This window comes from Carya illinoinensis, chromosome 9 (genome assembly GCF_018687715.1).
Source record: "Carya illinoinensis cultivar Pawnee chromosome 9, C.illinoinensisPawnee_v1, whole genome shotgun sequence".
In the NCBI taxonomy this organism is placed as follows: Eukaryota; Viridiplantae; Streptophyta; class Magnoliopsida; order Fagales; family Juglandaceae; genus Carya; species Carya illinoinensis.
In genome coordinates, this window is record NC_056760.1 from 28,190,799 (window position 1) to 28,211,276 (window position 20,478).

The 20,478-nt window shown below is 34.5% G+C and overlaps 1 pseudogene; it reads left to right on the forward strand.

The window, feature by feature from the left end:
• Positions 1 to 8,416: 8,416 nt before the first annotated feature.
• On the forward strand, positions 8,417 to 13,950 carry LOC122275335 (annotated as a pseudogene).
• The last annotated feature ends 6,528 nt before the right edge of the window (positions 13,951 to 20,478 follow it).

The following is a 20,478-nucleotide window of genomic DNA, read 5'->3' on the forward strand; positions in this document are numbered from 1 at the left end:
TACTCCGCCAAGGCCCAACTTAAGTCTGATTTGGCGAGGTCCCAAGAGGAGGGCGGTTCACATGACTACCTTGAACTTTCAATTGAGGCGAGGGACAACCTTTAGGAGTCCTTCGCTTTCCTTTGCTTGTACTCTGTATATATATTTTTTACCTGCTTTGGGGAGTGTATCAAGTGAGGGACGACATTGTTTGCACTATGGACAATCTGTAAGCAGAATTGGCCATTCAACATATTCAAGTAATCTCGATTTGGTGAAGCTCTTAGGGAGTTTAGCCATGTTGCGGAGAGACTGGGCCCACATTTTTTAGGGAGAGAGGATGGGATGCCTTGAGCTAATCCCTCGTCCTTGGTCACCCTAGGGAATGGGCTCAACCGCATAGAGTGCATACAAAGGTGATCGAGCAAGCAAGTGACTTGCCCATATTTTGTTAACATCGTGTTTCATATGCCTTTGAGTCGGGTTCCAGCGACTTGGGTATTCGGTCTTTCACCTACACATTTAGACGAAATACAGAGAGTTTGAGGCCTTGGTGGAGGCTGGGGAGTCTCTGATGCTTAAGTTAGTATCACCTTAGTAGTTCATGCGAGAGTGTAGAGAAATAAAAGAGAGTTCTTCATACTTGGGGATCAGCTTTTTTTATATTAGGTTTTTGCTCTGGAGGGGGGGAGATGGGGATTGCCCATACTCTGTGTCAGGTGTATATGTCCCCTCAACTATTCCTTTAGTCAAAATCTTTTAATGCGGTGTGTCTTCTTGTCCCTTTTATCCTACAAGTGCACATCGTCAAGCTCCTCTGCACTTGCTGTCAGAAGATCAAGAGCTCACTGAATTTGCCACCCACCTGCTTGCACAGGTTCTTTGAGATTAGGTGTCGTAGGGGAGTGATTGACCTGAGTTATTACATATTTTATATATTTAGAACCAATATATTTTATTTATTTCATTACATTATTATTGGTTTTAGATAAAAAAATAGTTAAGATACATAAATTCAAGTTGTGATTTAAATTGATAAATAGCATGATTTTTGCTTAATATTATAACTTGTAATTTAATTGAACAATGTTCATTTACATGAATAATATTCTATTCTTTATTTTTATTTTATTTTATTTTATTTTAATTCTAATTTTTATTTTTAATTTTTTTTATATAGACTAATAAATGAAAGGGAGACTTTGACTTTGATATGCATTTACTCAAATGAGACGTCGACAAACATGGATACTTTAAGACTTGGACGCAAACATTAATTATATTTGGACTTTGATTGAGACACGGAAACACATTTTTATCACTTTAGGGCATTCATTCATGCAGAGAGGATATGAAAAGGATTTTTTTGCTTTTCTCTTGGGCATGGCACGCCGCACGACATGGGGGCAACATTAATTTTATGAGCAATGCTATATATAGTCATAGAATTGTAAATATTACGTAATCATTTTGAAAAAAAGTAAGGTCCACGATTAAAAATTAATTTTTTTTTTTCATATAGATCCTATATTAATTTATTTTTTTTCAAAATGAATGCATGCCGTTTGCACAACCACGACTGCAAATATTATTTCTCTAATTCTATATGCACTTTTGACCTGTAATTTTATTTCTTTGGAGAGTGACACCGCATACTTTGTTATATTGAAGCGCCGCAAATATGAATTAAATTCTCTGAAGCGTTCATATTTTCCAGGCCGCATTCATTTTCAAGTCGTACAGCATCCATTCAATGATGTACAGTATTATTAATTAGTATAAGAGGAACTGCAGTGCCATTGAAGAATTTCTTGAGGGTTCCAGTTGTTATTACAGTCCAACCTCTTTCACTGCTTTCAATTTTCATCTCCGTTCATTTCGCTTGCTCTTTTTATTTCTTACTTTTTATTTAATTTTAGTTTAAAGTTTATGAAATATTTTTGAGATTTTTTACTTAGAAGTTTGAGCAATTTATTTACTGTTTATTTACTTCGTGTTATTTATTTTTCTTGCTTCTTTAAAATTTCATTTAACAGTGATTACAATTGCTATGGATTAATTTTGAGAATTTGTGATTTGAATACAAGGATGAACTCTAGAATCTTGATTTTGGGACTTTTCAATTTTCAGTTCGTATTTTGTCAATTACTTTCTAATTTAGTTTAATTCTTAGCTTCGTTTTATTAATCTCTTAGTTCCATTGCATATTCGATTGATTAAAATTCAATTAGGACTTAAATAATTTCAGTTTTATTATTTAATTTTTAGATTAATTAAGATTGTTCAGTTTAGTTGATTCTGTGATTGTTAATTTCAATTTGTTAGTCTTTTACATTTCATTTTGACACTCAAAAATCTAAAAGTATGAATATAGTCCATGACTAGTGCCATTTTTCATTCTTGTTGCACTCTTCCATCCATTACACATACCATCATTTTTATTTTCTCTTTGTGAATATTTTTACCATTTTAAACGAGTTTGATTTTAAGTAACTTTCCTTGAGGAGATGATTTAGTAATTTATTCCTAATTATTACGCGACATCTTCCTGAACTTAGAACAGCTTTTGTGCTACTCATTTTTGAGTGAGTCAGGGAGTGTCGGGGCGACATGTCCCCTTCTTTGCATTATTTGGTTTCCCGCATGATTATGGCCATGGGTTGACATTAGTTTTGTGGCCGAGGGCCCTTAATGGCCCGAGAGGCCGTCTAGTTAGGTTGGGCTCCCTGTATTTGAACTTTTCTTCTGGGCCTTCAGTCGGAGGGGAAAAATCCTTTTAAAGGTTTAACTGATCTGAAAAGATTTCTATCAAGTCGTTTGATTCTTCTTAGTGTCAAGGAAGAGGAGCTAGCGACCACAGGAGGTGCGACGTGAAGGTCTGATGGATTTAATTAAACTGAGTTTCTGGTGCTATTTATGGTGCTTTTGGTCAGAGGGAACGAGTCTAAGGTATTGGGTGCAAATGGCTTCATTATGAGTTTCTAAGAGTGGATGGTGTGGGCGCAAAGGGGAGGAGCATGTTTGAGAAGCTTCTAACAAACTTTTTGAATGAAGGGAAAGGAAGAGAAATAAAATGATATGACAAAAGTCACATGGACTGTAGGTAATAAAGAAATTGTAATGGATAGTAAAGCTATCCTTACTGTGACACCCGTAACTTCCTTTGGGATGGAATTGAGACATAGAGCGTCAAGACATATAACACAAGGTTACATATCCTTGTATATGATAGTTAACATGCAATGCATCCTATAAGTGCATCTAGCATAATGCAATATTCTCAATGGATTAAGGGTGACTAAGTAAAGCTTATGCTAGAATAACTAAAACATCCCAATTCATTTGTACCATCATAGTTTAAAACCAAATAGTAGCATAATCTTGGTATTGTTATTCATCATAAAAAGTCTCCAAAGTTAAATAAACTACTTCATGCATTCTAGTGCACGAATGGTTAGTGTTATAAATATCAAGATAAGGTTCAATCTTTTCTCGAGATCTGGCTCCTCTTCAATCACTTGGATCCACTGTTTCACCTAGTCCGTCCTCGTTAGGTCTTGAAACAAATTCTATCATTCTGAGTGGAATGATAGTGGGTCCACAATCAATGAGATCTACTTGAAATCTCAGTAAATTAGACAACCAACATACACAAAGATAAATTATACATGATGAATGATAAATATGAAATGTATGCAGTGCAGAAAAATTAGTTTATGTCTCTCACCTAGATTCCTCAACATTTTTAGAAAACTGAGACACATTTTCTTATAGAGAATATTTTTTAATTCAATTGAAAAAAGTATCATAATGTTTTATCATTATAAGCAATTCATACTTAATCGTAACATCATAATAACGTGTGGTATCGTCACAGTTTCCAATATGCATTGTGCTAATGACCGTAGTATAACTCACGTTGAAACTACGTTGTCTGCAGACTCGTTCTCAATGCATTGGTAACATAACATAACATCATAACATTATAACATGTACACCCACCAGTCTTATGTGTCATAATATTTGACTTCGCTCTAGAGTTCTTTAAAAAGAACTCATTCGAAACTCATTGACTATTCTTCATCAACCTAGAGGTTACCACTCCATTCTAAAACACTCCAGAGTAGACAGAAGAATTCTACTAAGATAATTCTCCATCCTAGCCATAGGATAATTTCCTATGCTAGCATTCGGGGTCATGACAAAAATTATTTTCATGCTATGAGTTCATGACAAATGCATACATAGAAAGTTTTCATGTGAAAATGACATTTATATTCAATATGCTAACAAATGGTGAAAATTTCATATGAAATATAGTCATGTACTCAATGTATCATATAACATGATATTTCATGTTCAAAATGACAATTATAATATGAATGTAACATTTATCAATAAATCATAAATCACTTATCAATGTGTAAGTTAGATGTCAACTTACAAGCTTTCTGAGTTTGAAAATATCATAGTATTGTAGTGGCTAAAATCAAATTTATACTAAGTTATGATTTATATCATTATGGAAGATTTTCATAATCAAAAGGTTTTAAAAATGGATATTTACAATAATACCCCCAAACTCCTAAAATTGCCAATAAGGCTTTAATTTTTCACTATTTGCAAACAAAACCTCAAATTTAACCAAACCTCATGAACCTCATATTTTAAAATCATCTATACCTTTAGAATTATAAAATTCAAAGTGGAACTAACTCAAACATACTCAACTGCAGCATGCACTCTAGTTGATGCCTAAGTATTATTTCAACTATTGATCCCTATGAATGCATGCTTATGCAACTTTATTTAATAAAAAATAATCACTATAGTCCTTAATGACATAATAATAGCTAAATATTAGGTAAGCAAGTTCATCCGAACACTTAGTCAAGGCTAAAAACCTTAATCTTCCTTAATCGTCAATTAATCAAACTTGATGCTCCTAGTGTAAATCACAAAGGCATGCTTCAAAATTTACCTAAAACATGCATTTTCATACTTATCCCAACCACAAGGTTTTCTAAATGCTCATTGATCAACCCTAGGTGAAATAAATCAAAACTTCAAGCCTTAATCACAACTTAATTGAAAACAATGCATGCTTGATGATCAACACAAGGTAGAATTAAAACCTACGATGGCATGCTTCTAATCTCAAAATCAAACCTTCAATAATTATTTTAAGACATTAATAAATCATATCAAAATATGTTAAGACATGCCATAGCTAAAATTTTCACTTAAAACAATTTAAATACTTAATCCATCCTTAATGAAAATTAAGCATGGTAACCTTTTCCAAATTCAACCAAAATTCACTCTAATACTTAAAAGCAAGAATTGATATGCAAACTAAGATCTAGAGCAAGAAAATTTACAATTTCCGTGGCCCACTAAAGCTTCCAACACAAGAACTCCAAGAACATTCAAGCACTCACACCTTTCAAATTCTCTCTAAACTTTTAGAAGGAAGAAGCCTCTCAATGCTCAAGAGGAGCTTGGAGATGAGGTGTGAAGGAAATGAGGAAGTGGAGGAGCCTTTTATAGGAAGCAATGGGGGAGGGGGCGTTGGTCTTAGCACATGGTGATTGAGTGAAGTGGGCAGTGGTTTAAGGAGGTGAAGTTTCTAGCTTGGTTGCATCATCTTGTGCACGTAAATAGTGACCCAAATCAAATGATTTTATTTATTTTTAAGTGCTACCATGTAAGGAGATGGTGTATATTCTGCCATGGTGCATCATTTGAAGAAAAATAAAAGAAAAAGTTTTATAAAAACAAGCATGGTAGCCGATGGGTTCAAGGATGAAATCCTTGGACAATTTTGATCATTTCCTTGATCTATCCTCTTGTCCACTCTTCATGTCTATTTTATACAGGTCACGAGTCACTTTTAGAAGGCTTTTCCCAAGTAGTGGAAGGTGGGGGATTAGCTACCAAGTGGTGATGAAGCGGTAGCTCAAATGGAAGGGGTTACCGAGTGATGGTGGCTTAATACCATCGGTTTGGTGTCATTTTTTTGTGGAAATATCTGGTCAATTGCTCATGATGACTTTGAAGATCTCTTGGGGATTGAGTGGTGATGGAGGTGGCATGTGGTGGTGGCTCAGCCATGGGTAGAGTGATGTTAAAACACAACCAACTTGGTTTCCATCCAACTAGTGTTTGGGTGTAATCAGTTTTGGATTTTTGGTTTGGTTCTTGAAACTATTTTCATCCAAAGCTTGGTCTGGTTCTAAAGGGATAATATGATGTGCTTAAAGAGCATATTGCCCTTGAGAAAAAAGCACAAAATTTTTGGACTAAGGGCTGTTTAGTCTACTGCACACAAGGGCACACATGTGTGCCGATTGGCGTGGTTTTAGGATTTTATGTGTCATTACTCTTAATGACATGTATGGAGATTTATCTAGAGTTATAATATGATCTAATAATGATGCAATAGAATAATAAAACAAGAAAATATCAAATAAAAATTCTAAGAAGATTAAGAAAGAAAATTAAGCTGAAAAATGGTTTAAAGATCACTAATTATGAGCAAGTTGATTAATGCTCTTAACCTAAATTCAAAATTTAATTTGAGTCCAAAGAACCACTTAGGGTATAATATGGGATTGGGGAAACCAATGGTATGTGGTATATTGGGCTTCAAAAAGAAGAGCGAAAAAAACAAAATAAGGCTTGGGCCTTGTTGGGCTTAAAAGGCCATGAGTGTGAGTTGATGGTTCATGGGCTTTGAGTGTGAGTTGATGTGAGGTATTCATTCCAGCTTTTGAGGGATTATGAGAGGCCCAAAATCTAAAAAGATGAGGCTTGAAAGGCTTGGCTTATCATAAATAGCCATGGGTCAAACCTACACCAAGTTAAGCCCAAAAGACCTTATGCATTCCTCATACTTGGGCCAACCTACCCTGGTTCACTTACCAAGACTAAAACTCTTATAATGCTTCAAAGTTTTGATCCATAACTTTCTAAAAGTTCTAAGGGCCTTAATGGGTTTGCTTACTAAACCACTTAGTCTTAACTTTCAAACTTAACTGTTAATGATACTAAGTGCCATAGTCTAAAGATCACTCTCAATGGTTTTTTTATCTTATCATTTAAAATATATTACTAAATTTCATTTTTTCTATTTTCATAATGACTTTTACAATATATCATACATTAGTTTATTTATTTTTTCTTCCTATCATTTAAATAATTTTTTATTCTTTTTAAATATTTCCTTTCCACCAATAAATTTACAATATCCATTTTTTTTAATATTTTCAATTTTTTTTTTTATATACAATGTAAAATAATTCAGCCCTATACACGTAAAAATATATATATATATATATATATAAATTAACAATAAAATCAAAATATGAAAAAATTGGTTTAAAAATATTTCCAAGATATTTTTAAGAAGAAAATTAGATATAAATGTTTTAAATGATGAACAATAAAAAGAATTTGCTTACATAGTAAAAATCGAAATAAAAGAAAATTAAGGAGTAAATGAAATATAAATAATAAAAAATAATTTATAGGATGAACAGTTCCCACTTCATGTAATAGTTACTGTAGCTAATTGTATTTTATAATTTCTTTTACATAATCGGATGAAACTCCTTGTTAGAACAATTTTTTAAATAATTTATATTTTTTATAAAATTCAAAAGCTATTAAAAGTGCTCTCTGACTATTTTTAATAAAATAAAAACAATAATAATTCTTATAAATATGAATAATTTTTCACACCAATCACTATTTATCATCCACACCCCACACTCAATGTAAAACATCCATACACCTTAATTTTTTATTTTCATATTTTATAAAAAGTATAAATGTGGGGCGTTGATATGAATAGTAGTTGATTTATAGTAAATTCTATAAATATATATATAAAGTCTAAAAATCATAAACTTAAATTAAGAGCGTTTAAAAATTAATCTTAATAAATAATTAGACGAGCTGTTACAATGCTGTTTTTGCCACTTTAAAAATAAAAAATAAAAGGAAGAAGAAGAAATAGTAATTTTAGAAAGAGCACCACGGCTTCCGATTGTTGTTTTTTTAAAAGTAGCAGAGACTTTGAAGTTGGAAGGCGGCGAGAAAAGCGAGCCCAGGCCCCACCCGGAGTCGGTATCCCTCTTTTTCTTTAATCCCTTTTAGATTTTCCGAATAGAAAGGCCCCACCAGGCACAACCTTTTTCTTTTGTCCTTCTTACGTCATCCGGCTCCGATGGCACGTGGCATTGCCCCGTAGCCTTTTATGCTTTTATAGGTAATAAAATTGGCAAGAAAGCATTGCTAGTACACAAAGCAAAAATCTTTGGATAAAAAAATAGTAATAAAAAAGATATAAAGAGTGGAAGAAAAAGGCAGCAAAAAATAGATAGAAAAGATAAAGAGTTTGGAAAAGTAGTACTTACTTTGTTGATGCTTCACGTTGCTTGTCTTTTTTTCTGGTACTTTTACTTTAGAGTCCAAAGGGTTTTCGTGGGTCTTGCAGAGAGAAAGAGAGAATCCGAAAAGTGATTTTTGGGGTGCAGGGTAAAAGGTTTCTTTTTATCCTGTATTTATGTGTTTTTGGACTTGGCAGTTGAGGCTTCAGAGTTGTTTGAAAGTTTCAGAACACAGAAAATGACTAGTGCTGGAGACACGTCCTCTGAGGCGACGACTGAGGATCCTGGCATTAAGCTCTTTGGCAGAAAGATTCAGTTGCCGGAATGTTCGATTCCGGCCCGGACGGCTGTCACGGTACTTGTTGTAACACGTTCTTTTCTTTATTTTCTGTTTTTGTTCTTTCTCTTGAAATGATATTGCCATTTTGCTATTTCTTTTTTTAATCTAATGTTACTTGATGAATCATATTTTCTGGGTTCTCCCCTGTTTGGTGTGCTATGTCTTTCGCTTTTGTGTTTATTTTTGCTTTTTTTGTTCTTATTGCTGCTATCTGAAGTTATTTTATTAGTTGAAATGAACGCATTTTCGTGAAAAAAAAGAGAGAAGTAAAGCATTTTCATGCGGCTCCTCTATATTTTGTTTCTTTAATCAATTACGAATAGTCTGTTGTTGGGAGGTCTACACATTAATCAATGAGTGAACAGGTATCAGTGTGACGGTGATAACAATATTGATTTCGTGGGCCGATTGCTGCTTGTGAAGGTAAATCTAGTTAATAATTCAGGACGATAGTTTTAAGCATGCTCACTTACTTTTTTATTTGACTAATCGTAGATGAATAAATTATAATTTAAAAGAAATAGAATCGGACTTCATTCGCCCTAATTTCTAGTTGGCGAAATTTGGAACGAGGGTATAAAGCAATAATCAATTCAAGTTCGAACGAGTTGTGAGTCATGACAGTTCGAGTTTGACTCAATTATACTCGAACCAAGCTCGAATATAGCTTGCGACTTGACTAAGGCCTCGTTTAGATGTTGAGCTGAGTTAAATTCTTTATGAATAGTAGTGAGTTGAGATGGTAGATTGAGTTTTGTGGGGCCCACTTAAGATGAGTTTAGATGTATTTAGATGTGACGATGAATTTAGATGTATTAATGAGAAGTTGAAAAAAGTTGCGAGTCTCACATGTAAAGAGGTGTTGAATTGAAGAAGATTATAGGTGTCACGCGTAAAGAGATCTTGAGTTGAGATGAGTTTAATAATTTGTGAGTTGGTTATTTGGATATTAGACTTAGGTTAAAATTAGACTGAACTCAACTCAGTTCAGTCTAAGTTCCAAACGAGGCCTAAAAGTTGAGCCAATTAATATCCAATTCTTTAGAAATAAAAAAGGTGAAAAGACATTTTGAGAAAACGAAAATAAAATTAAAAAACTTAAAATAAAATAAGATTGATTATTCAAAATATAAAATAAATTATAAAGAATTTACGAATAAAAATAAAATTTTGTTTTTAATAAAACTATGAAATTATAATATCCAAATACTCTCGAATGAACCTTATTATATTTAGGCAATAGACATAAGCTCTAATTAACTGACAAAACCTTCAATTTTTGAAGGAGTAAACTTTTATACACATTGAAAAATATTACGATATATTATCTAACATTCAATTAAATTAAATTATTAGTGTTGTCATATTAACTATATAATTAGTTTGTTAATACTTGCTCACTACAATCTTATGCTTGTATAAGGTATTGGTATTTATGCTTATATATTTTTATGTTAGAAGCAATATCTATCATATACATATATATAATATGGCATTGTTGATACGATTAAGCCCTAAAATAGTTCTTTTGGCTTGCCTTTTGGATAGATTGGTCCATATATTCCAATTTTGATACCTAGCAAAAGAAATATTAATTTTTAACTCTTACTTCCCGTGCTTTCAACTTTGATCATTTTAATCATTACGTAATAAATCATTTACGAAGTGTTAAAAAAGTCACATTAGGATGAATGGTTGAACAACTATTGTGAAATTCATTAATTACATTATATTAACCATTACAAGAATTTTAGGTACTCTGATCTCGAGTTTGTGTCTAACTTTTACCATTTCCATTAACATATTAACGTATAGATACACAAGCACATGCATGATTGTGTATACACACACGAATACACAATCATATTATATAACTTAATAGGAGTGAAGTTATATGTGCTTAAACAGGCTAAGTCAAGCTTATAGGAGTTTAATTTTAAATAAACTAGCCTATGCCTTTTTTTTTTTTTTTGTTAAGTTCTATTCATTCAAGAAATGAACTTAATTTAGCCTGGATTTGAGTTATTCATGAATGATTCAGTTTGTTTATATACCTACAGACAAACCTAATATTTCTTTTTCTTTCAAATCTCAGAAAATTTTGTTATGCACTAACATAAAATAAATGAAAAGAAATATATATTTTTACTTGTAAAAAGCTTATATTCCCAACGCCCTCGTCGGGCCAGTCTGTTATAATGGCACAGTTCAAGTCCTATATTTCTAGTTGGGATGGGCTCTGATACCATTTTTAACGCTCAAACGAAGGCCCAAATGTGGTTTGGGCCTATACCATTAGTCAATGATATAAGTGGAACCTCATTGGAACCATTATAAAGAGCAAGAACTTCTTCTTTCCAAGTAATGTGAGATCCCATACAACACTTATCCTTATTACTCAGTATAGGGTATCACATATATTCCCTCCTACCCGCTCTTAATCGATATATTAAAGCTTATATACTTATTTTCATTCGACACCATGCAAGTTGCAGCATAATCAATGAATGTAGAACAAAGCAACATTATATACCAAGGAAACCAAACAGCAGAACAAACTCAGACTAATATCAATCCAAAGGAAGCCACAAACATGTGTAAATCAATAATTAAGCACATATCAAACCAATATTCCAGTACATACCCTATCTTGAAACTTGCCAGCATCGCTGTAAATCACAATATATCAAGAGGTTGAAGGAGTAGAACTCAAAATAAAGAAGCCGAAGAATAAACTGAATAGTAGGTATGAATGAAGAAGAAAGTGACAAATAGTTGTTTGGACAAAACCCTATTGGTACCAAAATAGATACTGTGTTCTCAGGAGATGAATCCCATCATCAGAATCCGACAACACTAATCTTAGCTCTCAGATAGAAAATGAGGAACGATAGCTTGCATACTTTTTTGAATTTTGCAGAAAGTTTGCGAATGAGTTTCTCTGGTTTCATTGATTGAGAAAAAAACTTGTCTGAATTTGAATTTATGCAGTATGGAACAATAGAGGGAAGAGTCATTGTAATGGGCATGAAGAAGGGATTGATAAAAGTTTCAACTTTCAAGGATACACTGGAATAGACAAACAATTAACTTCACCAAGATAGCTTGCATCGATTGATACCAAAAAATTTTTAGTATGTTCAAAGGAAGAACATAGAAGGGAGTGAAGACTAGGAATTATGTTAGGCCTAGAAGTCTACAGCCGAAACTTAAGTCCAATGGACTACCTCTTTCTTATTAACTTGGTATGTGTATATGTGCATTACAAGAAGGGTTATACGCAATATAAGGTACTAGAGAAATACAAGTACAATATGGATAGTTTGATTGCAATATGGGGGAGGATACAAATGAATGAGAGTTCACTGAGAGTCTACAAGTTGCAGATCAAAAATGACAAGTCAAGGATTTGTGAAAAGAAAAATTGAAATAAATCAGTTAATTAGGGCAATTAATAAAGGCTCTTGGCTTATTCTTAATTAGTTGTCTTTATTCTTATTACCGATAAACATCTAAAGTTGTCTTTATTCTCATTAATGAACTATGTGCTCATAATGGATCAGTACTTACAAAAAACAAAACTCCCAAAAATAATTAAAAAAGGTTACGAGTTAGTTTCTTCAATTTTCTGTGCCTTTCACTCTACAATTACCTCTGTTAAACAAAGGGTGTTTTGGATTTTCAGGAATCTTGCTGTGATACAACAAAAGTAGAAGTACATAACTCTTATGCAGACAATTTTTGGAAGGCACAGAAGCCATCTGCTTCAGGTGATAAGAATGAAGAGCCCCATACTCCTCTACCGGTTGAGACACCAGTAGATCATATGCCCAAGGAACTGCAGGTGGAGTCTAATACTGCAGAAGAAGATAAAGTTTTTAAGAAGCCAGACAAGCTACTTCAATGTCCAAGATGCAATAGTTTTGACACAAAATTTTGCTACTTCAACAACTACAACGTCAAACAACCCAGGCATTTCTGTAAGAACTGCCAGAGATATTGGACAGCTGGTGGAACAATGAGAAATGTTCCGGTGGGTGCTGGGAGACGAAAGAATATGCACTTAGCTTCTCAGCACCGTCAAATAATGGTATCCTATAAAGGAGTAGCAACGATGAGGTCAGAAGCCCTGGATCAGATGGGAAATGGGACATTTCTAAAATTTGGTCCTGAAGCACCTCTTTCTGAATCGATAAAGACTTTTCCTCACTTGAGAAAACAGAAACTGTGTGTAGAGATGGGTTCTGGAAATGTTGGAGAAAATAAAGAGCGTCCTTCATGCAGATTGTCCATGACAGCTTCCAGTAATCAAGGAAATCAATTAACTGAAAATATTGTACAAATGGAGAGAGTTGGTTCATGTGATCATGTGACAATGCATTCTTTGGATTGTTACCCTGTTCCTCAATGGGGTTTCCCTTGGACTGCAGGTTCGCGTAATGCTGCCTCTGTGGCAACAGAAGAACATGCTTCTGAGTGCATCACCATACCGAATGGCGGTGATCCAAATCCAGTTCAGTGTTACCCCACACCAACGCTTGCAGTTCCAGGTTTTCACCCTCCTAGCATTCCGTTACAGTTTCTACCAGCATCATATTGGGGTTGTACACCAGTTTGGCCTGCCGGAGCTGGGAGCTTGTCAATGACTGGATCTAGTGTTTGCCCATCTCCATCCCCCTCTATCAGTTGCTACCCTAGCAGTGGCACAGGCAAGCATTCCAGAGATGTAAAGATTATGAGTGAAGAGAGATCAGACACGTGCATCATGGTTCCAAAGACCTAAGAATTGGTGATCCTCTTGAGGCTTCAAAGAGTCTCATATGGACATTAACAATTAAGCTGACATTAAGGAATCAATGCGAAGGCGCAAGGATCTTGCTAGGAAACCCAGCAGCCCTTTATTGCTCTCATACATTTCAAGAGAGCACCAAACAGGCTCTGAGATCTGATTTGTTCGTTGAGACAGATGATCTTGGCATATTGCTGGACTCTCCTTGGGTAGAATGTAGCAATGGAGAAATAATGCAGAATTACTTTCATATGAAACCATCATTTACTTTTAAGTCTGTTTTGAGCAATGAACTCTTAGATAGGTGATTTATTAGATATTCAAAAAATTACGAATCAACAGGGGCCTTGTCGTTTTCTGCTAGGTGTCAATATTGTAAATGATAGATAAGAGTTGGTCGTTTTATAGTCTGCAGCCTATTTAATGAAAGACTTCTGAATGTTTTGGAATTTGGCTAGATGCATTTTTTTGTTTATTAATAAAACATTTATAGATGTACAGTACAGTGTTTGCTTTACATCAGGTCTATCTCAGTTTAAAATTAGAGAATTTGAGTCTTAGACTAATCTATTACATTTGAAATACAAGATAATGGGAACTAATGTTATCTAAACTCTGCCTAAGTTGTCAATACTGCTGGCATTGTTTGCTGTAGATGCTGAGGAGAGTATCCGGCTAACAGCCATCAAGCAAAGGGGAATGGATTGAACATGAAACTTGGCAGGGTTGAAGAAAGACCATAAGAGAAAACATATGCAATTTGATCAATTGATGGGTTGTGCTTTGGCGCGGTATCTTTATTGAGTTTTGTTGCGTACAAGTAAAGTTGCATACTAATCTGCGTATTAATACTAATTCTTTTATATTCAAAATTTAAGTTAGTATTATTTTCAATAAAATTTAATTTTTGATCAATTACATTAGATTGAGACACATATTAGTATGCAGTTGTGCTTACGACTAGATTTTTTTATCTTTATTTATTACTTTCTTCCTAATGAAATGATAATCAACTTCAACATGCCTAGTACTTGTATGGAACCCAAGTTTGGAAGCTAAACCGAGAGGTCCTTGAATTGCATACGGAGCATATTCAGTTCAACTGTAACAAAAGCTAGTGATCGGTACTCGGCTTTTGTAGGTGATCAAGAAACAGCATGGTACTTCTTAGCACTGGATGAAATCAAGCTCAAACAGAGATTGCAAACCCACAAATGGACTTGCGACCACTTAGTAACGTTTGGTAATGTTTTTCATCCAATCACATCTCATCTCATCTCATCTATTTTCTTTTCCAAATATTACTCAAATACAAATACTTTTAAACTAATCATTACAATTTTTTCAAATAAATTATAACACTTTTCCTAAACTTTCAAACAAAATGAAAAAAATAATTCAATTTTTTCAAATTTCAAAACAAATATAATATTAAAAAATTATATTCTAACAATATTTTAACTTTATAATATTTTTATTTAATTTTTTCTCTCTCATTTTTCAAAACTCCATAAAACATTATAAGTCAAATTATTTATTACTATTTACAAATTTATTATCTCATCTCATTTCACAAGCATTATGTTAGAGAGCTAGACCAATCCTTAACACGATAAGCATGCAATTGCTAAAAAGATTAAGTAAGTCCTTAACATAACTCAAGCCATGTTGTGCCACTATGCTTATCAGTTGGTGAGTGCATGAAGTCGATTAATGGAGACTACACTCTATTGAATTGTGTTCATCAACAGCACAAGACGAGTCGAACTCCAAGTCTATCTTTACAGGCTCTTGATCTACAAGAATAGAGTCTAAACCCAAGTCCATGTCTCCCTCCAAAACAAGATAAAGATAAAGATTGCACTAAAGATAAAAGTCCAACATCAATGGAGTCCTAGTCCACACCAAATGAAGTTTGGTAATGATTAGTCCTTAATGGTATCTATGTAAAATCTGTAGTTATCATATTGTATGTAAATGATTTATAAATATAACACAAGCACACATGATTTTGCATGGTGCATTTTATCAAAACTGTGAGAACTCTGATTTGGTATCAGAGCAATAACTCGACAACATCCTTCTCCTTTTTTTTTTTTTTTTTTTTCTCTTTCTAATGATCTTCTGATGATCCTCTACCTAATCCAGCATACGACTATTGATTTGAGCAAGATCAACTCATCCTCAGTACCCTTATTGCCTCTCTTCCCTAGAGTATCCTTTCTCAGATTGTTGATATTAATATCTCTCGTGATTTATGGCCAACTCTCAAGACAATGTTCTTCGCCACCTAGGTGCTCGCATGGTTCTTACCCATTACTAGCTTGCCAAACTGAAGAAGGGAAACCTTTCCATCACTGATTATTATTAGAAACCAAACAATTTGTTGAAACACTTGCTACAATCAACCAACCCTTAAGTGAATCTGATGTAATTTCCTATATACTTGTCTGTCTCACATCTGATTATGATTCATTTGTTACTTCCATTATCACCTGTTTGGAACTTGTCTCTTTGGATGGTCATTATGGTCATTTGTTGACCCATGAGATAAGACTAAAGCAGCAAGCGCCCACCATTGATTAAGGCCTTACTACTACGAATTTTGCTACTTGCACCTCCAACACTCAAGGTCATGGCTCCTTAAATAACAATGCATTCCACTCAAGATACAAAGGTCATGGCAGAGGTCATTGCCATGGAAGAGGGTGTTTAGGTATCATATCAAACCCCTCAACCAACTCGTCCCAACCTTCCTATCATATATGTCTCAAGCCTGGATGCTCTGCGTCCACACGTTGGCATAGGTTTGATTAAAACTTTTAACCACAACCTACAACTCAGACCCAAGCCTATGCCTTCACTAGCTTCATCTATCAACAACCTTATCTAAATTGATATCGAGACACAAAAACTAACAACCATATAATCTCTAGTCTTAGCCACCTCAACCTACATGTCGAGGACTACACTAGACAAGATCAAGTGCGCATCAGTAATGGAGAAGGTCTCATCATTCACCATATTGGCTCCGTTATTCTATGTTCATCTTCCAAGTCATTTTTTCTAAACAATGTTCTTCATGCTCCACATATTAAAAAGAACTTATTCTCTTCTTACCAATTTGCAAAGGACAATAATGTTTTTTTTTTATTTTTATTTTTTTTTAATTTCACTCCTCATTCTTTTGTGTAAAGGATCAATCCTCAGGCATCACCCTTCTCAGTGGCAAGAGTAGAAATGGCCTCTACCCTCTCCAACTCCTCTATCATCATGCCTCTTCTCCTTCTCTGTACTTTGGTGAAAGAACACTCTTGATCAATGGCATTCAAGACTTGGTCACCCATCTCTACGTATTGTCCATGAAGTCATGTCTAGGAACAATTTAGCTTTGTCAAACAATAAAGTGTCATATGTAATATGTCATGCTTGCCAACATGGCAAGAGCCATCATCTCCCCTTTCATTTATCTAAGTCCAGTCCAAAGGTCTTCTAGGTCATTTATCTTCATATGTAAGGTGCCTTGCCCCTCAATTATCTATCAATGGAAACAGTTGTTATGTATGCTTTATAGATGCTTTTTCCAAATATGTGTGGTTATTTCCTCTAAATATGATGTTTATAATGTCATTGTCAAATTCCAGTCTCAAGTTGAATGTCTTTTTTATTGCAAAATCAAGAGCTTTCAATTTGATAGGGGTGGGAAGTACTGCAAGTTACACTGTTTTCTCCTCATTAGGGATTTCTCACCGATTGACCTATCCTCGTACACACACACAAAAAATGGATTAGTTAAATGAAAAAATCAACATTAGGTTAATACTGGTCTCACTCTTCTTGCTTTGGCCTTCATTCCACTATGCTATTGGGATGAAGCTTTTATCAATGCCTCCTATTTGATCAACTGCCTTCCATCCCCAGTCACAAAAAATAAGTCCCCATTTGAGTTAGTTTATAATTGTATGCCAGGCTATAACTTTCTCAAATTATATGGTTGTGCTTGTTGGCTACACTTGAGGCCTTTTAATACTCATAAGGTCCAAGCTTTGTGTCTCCATTAGCTACAGCCAACATCACATGGGTTATGGCTGCTTAGATCTCACTAGCGGTTGGGTTTACATTGCTTGTACTGTTCTATTTGTGAGTCTTGTTTTTATTTGTTCACACTTCTTCTCATGTTTCACAAGTCTCATCCCCTAATGCAATGCTTCATGTGAATATACAACTTCAGCAACACTATTCACTTGCCCTGATCTTTTTTCAATCCATCACATTCGAAACCATCTAGTCCTCCTCACCCGTTCCTACGTGGTCCGACTTCACTGATGCAAGTAGATTATAGTCCAATGGTAGCTCCTATACCTAGGCACCCAATGAAAACTTGATTCTATAACTACATCCTCAAGCCTTTATATGAACCCATTCCATTAAGCCTATATAGCTCGTAACATGCCCTTAACCATGAGCCCCCATCCTTTTCAATGGCTGTTAAGTGTCTTGAAGGATGCCAAGTGATGAATGAAGAGTTCACGTCTCTTATGCATAATGGTACTTGGACTCTTGTTCCATCCAAGCCCAACATGAATCTTATTGGCAATAAATGGGTCTTTCATATCAAAAGTCATGCCAATGGCTCCATTGAACGATACAAAGCCTGTCTTGTGGTCAATGGCTTTCATCAACATGGCATCGACTTTGATGAAACATTTAGCCTAATTGTCAAATCTATTACTATTCGAATAGTTCTTTCTCTTGCAATTTCATTTAATTGGAGCATTCAGCAATTTGATGTGAAAAATTCTTTTTCATGGACTTATTTATGAAGCCATTTTTATAACTCAACCTATTGCTGCCTTTGCTCATCCCTCATATCTAGACCATGTTTGTCACCTATGAAAGGCCCAAATGGCCTAAAGCAAGCCCCACAGGCATGGTTCTCTTGCCTCAGCTCTCGGCCATTGGACTTGGGCTTTACCAACCCTAAATTTGAAACTTCTTGTTTCACTTCCAAACATGGTTTTGCTCCTATTTGGGTCCTAATATATGACCTACTACTCAACATTGGAGTGAGGTGAAACATATACTGTGGTATTTTTGACGTACTCCTCATCATGGCTTGCTTCTTAGACCAAACTCTTTTTTCCACTTCATACTTTCTTAGATGTAGATTGGGCAAGATCCTCCGACAATCAACGATCAACTTCTAGCTGTCTTATTTTCTTGGGACCGAATCTCATTTCCTAGAGCTAAAAAAAAAAAAATAGAAAACAATTTTGTGATCCAGCATAAAGGCCGAGTATGGGGCTATTACTCATACTACTGCTGAGCTTAACTAAATACATTCCTTACCTGGTGAGTTTAATATTTTGTTGCCAACACTACCAGTTCTATGGTGTGATAACATTCCTACTACATACTTAATTACAGATCCAGTTTTTCACGCTAAAATAGAACTTCCAAGATTGACTTTCACTTTGTATATGAACAAATGCAATCCCAAACTCTTGAGGTCCAGTTCATATCTTCAAAAGAACATGCAGATACATTCCCCAAGCCACTACCAACTACACATTTAATTTGTTAAGAGTCAATCTCAATGTCTAGGAACTCCCCTTGAGATTGAGGGGGCATATTTGATATTATTCATCAACAGCACAAGACAAGATTCCAACTCCAAGTCTATCTCTACAACATCTTGATCTACAATAAAAAAATTTAAATCCAAGTCCATGTCTCCCTCCAAAATAAGATAAAGATAAAAATTGCAATGAATATAAAAGTCTAATAGCAATGGAGTCCTAGTCCAACACCAGATAAAGTTTAGTAATGATTAGAGTCCTTAATAGTATATATGTAAAATCTATAGTATCATATTTTATGTAAATGATTTATCAATAAACACAAGCACACTTGATTTTGCATGTTGCATTTTATTAAAAAAGTGGGTGCTTTGATACACTCCTATGCCATGTTAAAGTAAACTACTACAAGATGCCAGCTACATGATTGCAAAACCTGAAGGGGTCTTTTAAGGTAGTACCATCCAATCGTGATCATTTAAAACTAGAGGCACAAAGAGAGGAACATGGTTTGGCTCCTACCATAATAGACAAATATAATAAATCAACAATATATTTGGATAAATGTAAGTAGAGCCCTCTTGAGTGGCGAGTCACATGAATCCCCAAGATATAACAAAGATGACCTAAAACCTTTTAAGGCAAACTTGTAATGTAGATGGAAGACATATAAGAAATATGGGTACCTAATTTTCATCTTATGTTCGTTATCCCATGAGATTTCCTTTACTTCATGGTTGCACTGTGCCAACTTGACGAGGTGTATGTTCGTCATTCTTAAGACTTGCTCCTTTTGGTATAGTATTCGTATGAATACTTTCTCGTATGTCAAGTCCATTTGAAATTGTTGGGGCCCGAGTCGATCTAGGAAGGGCCATGCAGGTACTTCCTCAGTGTTGGTTCATGAAATAGATCATAGGTGGTTTCCACCAAACTTAGTGGAAAATTGATCTCATAAGTTACCGATTTTACCCTTTTTACCATATCAAAGGGCCCATTGTACTTTGAGGGTTCAACTTTCACTTCTTCTAGAATCTCATCATACCTTTTGCTTGTAAAAGTTTTAGGAATACTTTGTCTTTTCTATTTTTTTGAAACACGGCTCCTAACGTTGTTAGTCTACGTAGTTCTTTTGTTTGCTCTAAGTTGTTAGCATTCAATGTGAATGAGAGTGATGTTATCCTTGGTGTCCTAAATAATATCTTGTTCGATTAGTACTTTATATGCCATCATGTCAATTTTCATTTGATAATTATTATTCTATCCAAATTCCACCAAGTTGGGCAATACTAGATCCATCAGTATGTGCTCAGTAAGCTGTCCTGAAGTTTAGCTTAATGCCCTATAGTATTTTTGTGTACTTGTTCAAAATATGAACATGAAAGATAACAATCTTAA